Genomic DNA, 4592 nt, shown 5'->3' on the forward strand with positions numbered 1-4592 from the left:
ACATAATAAATATCAGCTAAAGACAATTATAACAAATAATAGCAGTTGACATAAATTATTAATTTATTTTTGATTTTTTATAACTTTTCACTGTCATTTTTAAGTCTGTTTTACACCCGAAAAGCAATTTTTGTTATTCGGTTTTGGTTTCAAAAGATTATGTATATTCACTCTTCTCTAAACTTCTTGTTTACATTTTTGGATCAGTTTTACTATTTTGAACATTTTGTTTTAGCCTTCGGCGTTTTGAAACTAAGCGATTATTATAACTATAATAAAAACCAAAGGATAAAACTAATCTTATTATTATTATTATTATTATTATTATTATTATTATTATTATTATTATTATTATTATTATTATTATTATTATTATTATTATTATTATTATTATTATTATTATTATTATTATTATTATTATTATTATTATTATTATTATTATTATTATTATTATTATTATTATTATTATTATTATTATTATTATTATTATTATTATTATTATTATTATTATTATTATTATTATTATTATTATTATTATTATTATTATTATTATTATTATTATTATTATTATTATTATTATTATTATTATTATTATTATTATTATTATTATTATTATTATTATTATTATTATTATTATTATTATTATTATTATTATTATTATTATTATTATTATTATTATTATTATTATTATTATTATTATTATTATTATTATTATTATTATTATTATTATTATTATTATTATTATTATTATTATTATTATTATTATTATTATTATTATTATTATTATTATTATTATTATTATTATTATTATTATTATTATTATTATTATTATTATTATTATTATTATTATTATTATTATTATTATTATTATTATTATTATTATTATTATTATTATTATTGTTATTGTTATTGTTATTGTTATTGTTATTGTTATTGTTATTGTTATTGTTATTGTTATTGTTATTTTTATTTTTATTGTTATTGTTATTGTTATTGTTATTGTTATTGTTATTGTTATTGTTATTGTTATTGTTATTGTTATTGTTATTGTTATTGTTATTGTTATTGTTATTATTATTATTATTATTATTATTATTATTATTATTATTATTATTATTATTATTATTATTATTATTATTATTATTATTATTATTATTATTATTATTATTATTATTATTATTATTATTATTATTATTATTATTATTATTATTATTATTATTATTTTATTTGCCATAACAGTACAAAACATAATACATTGACAATTACCCCGAGATGGGCAAGGGACAACAAAAGCAATTACATACTATGATCCGTAGATCTGTTGCCCCACATCTGGGGTACACAATAAAATTAATATAGATTTAACATAATATACATGTAGTACACAAAGCATTAAAAAACAGAAAATTATACAACCAATAGCAAATAATAAATATATAATAAGAATACAAAATAAATTTGAAACATGAAACTTATTATCATGGCGACTGAAACAGCGATTACCCTAATAGCTATTATTTGCATATTTTTGATAACAATCATTGTAGAGCGTCCTTATCAGTAATGAGAGATTCAAATCTATGTTTTTGTTTCACTGCTTTTATATTAGACACCTGCAACTAAACCACCACTCAAATACGCACCAGTTTTGCTCTAAAATGGGAAAACACATGACAATCGTATAATAGAACTTATCAAATCTCTTATTCAAGGTTAGTGTGTGTCAAATCTAAGGATTTTTTTGGGTGGTAAATGAGTCTGTAACGGATTTGTTTCTGAACTGTTCAGAGCAAGTGGCGTCAGTGATAGTCTGACTGTCTATTTTGATGTAAGGACATACGATACACACTGAATACGTTTCCATTGTGCTGGCACCGCCATGACTGTGTGCATGGACTCTCACTTCATCACTTATTAGAATATCAATAGCATGTCTGTTTTGTTATCCACGATCAGTAAAGAGCATTATACAGTGTTATTCTTCTCGATGCTATCACTTGTCACACTATACGTATTATTGAAAGAGGAAATAGTGTCCCGGCCATGAACAGCAAGTCAATATAAATAGATTTATATGCATCGAGTAATGCGCAACAGATACAAAAATGTTAACTTATTAGTTTCGACCCTATAGCAGAGTCTTTCTCGAAGGCTAATTAGTTTTTATGGAAATTTCTCTACCTCCATGTCATTATACACAAATCTTACTGGACCATATAGGTTGATTTCTCACATTATTTTCTATAGTTTAACTAAAGTATTATATTTAAATGCAATGTATACAGCAGGATATAGTGTTTGAGCGGCAGGTTTCATTGCAGACGTGGTGTTTTGTGATTGGCTGTCGATGCCTATAGTTTTTACTTTCAACTTTCTGCATTACTGCTTTATATGATGCCACAATTATTTAGAGCAGGAAAATGCAACCTGTAGACCAATAAAAAAGATAATTATCTATTTATTCTGATGATTTGACGTCGATGTTTATATGTTGAATTATTTCTTGCACGTGATTTATATATTAATATGAAATCTAAAACGTATCAGCCTACAATAATTCATTATGTGGGCTTGATCGCGTGTTTGCGAATAAAAAACAACAAATCAAACTCTCATTTCTAAATGATTTATCGAACCACTCATCATAGGCATATCGCATGTTTGGTTCATTAAAGCGAAAAGATGATTTGTCGATTATGTTTCTTTAAAAAGTCAACTCTATCGAAACTAATACAATTGCTGAAGGAAAAAAATGAGAAAAATACAAAAACCCAATATTTTAGATCAAGAATTGCTTGATTTGTAATACAAAAAAAGATAGACACAAATATTTTCCACTTATTATTTGTATTACTATTTCATTATACTTTAATTTGTTTTTTTAATGCAGTGCACACTATTGCTAACTACTCAAAGTAACTATTATCATAAAACCTTTACTCGGTAACGAGTAATGGGGAGAGTTTGATAGTATAAAACATTGTGAGAAACGGCTCCATCTGAAGTGACGTAGTTTTTGAGAAAGAAGTAACTTTCCACCTTGATTTCGAGACCTCAGTATTAGATTTTGAGGTCTCGAAATCAGGCATCTGATAGCACTTCGTGTGACAAGGGTGTTTTTTCTTTCATGTAGTTATCTCGCATCTTCGACGACCATTGAGCTCAAATTTCCACAGGTTTGTTATTATTTTTATGCTTATGTTGATATATGCACGCGAGAAGAGTGTTCTTTGACACTTACCAATAGTGTTCATCAGTGTATTTAAGAATGCAACCGGCACAATAGCATTTACAATGGGGAGTACTTTAATTAGATCAACAATAAAAAAATAAAACGAATACATAATAATACAATATAAAATACTATTGACTTATAAAATTCTCGTTTTTGGTGACCGAGGCAGACGCCATGCTAAAGACAGTGGACACTATTGGTAATTGTCAAAGACCAGTCTTTTCACTAGGTGTATCTCAACATATGCACAAAATAACAAACCTGTGAAAATTTGAGCTCAATCGGTCCTCGAAGTTGCGAGATATTAATAAAAGAAAAAAACACCCTTGTCGCACCATGGTCACAGGAAGTTGTGTGCTTTCAGATGCTTGATTTCGAGACCTCAAATTCTAAATCTGAGGTCTCAAAATCAAATTCGTGGATAATTACTTCTTTCTCGAAAACTGCGTCCCTTCGGATGGAGCTGTTTCTCACAATGTTTTATATTATCAACCTCTCCCCATTACTCGTAATCAAGAAAGGTTTTATGATAATAATTGTTTTGAGTAATTACCAAAAGTGTCCACTGCCTTTAAGTTCTTTGCTATTGTTTATGATTTATGTATTCCTGCGTTGATTGCATGCACAAAATCAATCATTAGGCCATAATTATGTCAATCATTAATTTGTTCAGGCTCATCACTTTAAAAAAAAAAGGGAAAACAATGACAGGCTTTTAGAAATGAAGCGAGATAGCTAGGTGCCACATTGATTTTTTTTTTTAGGGAACACAGCCTTTGACAGCGAATAATTTACATTAAATAGCACATTATTTTCTTGTAAGTATTTATTTTACTCTTCATTTTAAATCTTTAGACATACATAATGATTACAAGTTGGAAAGGGGCTGTCAAGGTAAAAACAAAAATATAAAAACTGTCATCAAGAGATGTGTAAAACCACCCTGCCAACGATACAAATGTAATTATACAATATAAAAATGATTTATAAAAATAATTTGTGATGTCACTCGTTTCATGTTACATATAAGCTATGGTTCAACTTGAATAAGTGGTTAACTTGAAGTTGACGTTAACCGATGGCTTTATATTACAGAAACAGTTTTTAAAAAAACAAACTTTACCACTACAGCATCATGGAACTGTCAAGCTACATTTGTAACCCTACACCCACTATGACATTTCTGGGCGACGAGTAATACCCATGCTGTCACAGTGTACCATTATATTCACAGACCCAAGTTATTTTGATAATACGCACTTCGTTAATAACACCCAACTTCCACAACTCAATTTGCTTCGATACAAAAATACACGGCCCACTGATTACGCCGAGGAAATGCTGCGCGCGCACCAAT

At 26.9% G+C, this 4592-nt stretch overlaps 1 protein-coding gene across 1 annotated transcript in view; it reads right to left on the reverse strand.

Annotated features, from left to right (window-relative positions):
* Window positions 1–4592, reverse strand: part of LOC139950732 (uncharacterized) — a 157915-nt gene that overhangs the window by 49759 nt on the left and 103564 nt on the right. The window lies entirely within an intron of this gene.

The sequence above is a fragment of the Asterias amurensis genome, chromosome 18 (genome assembly GCF_032118995.1).
Source record: "Asterias amurensis chromosome 18, ASM3211899v1".
Classification (NCBI taxonomy): domain Eukaryota; kingdom Metazoa; phylum Echinodermata; class Asteroidea; order Forcipulatida; family Asteriidae; genus Asterias; species Asterias amurensis.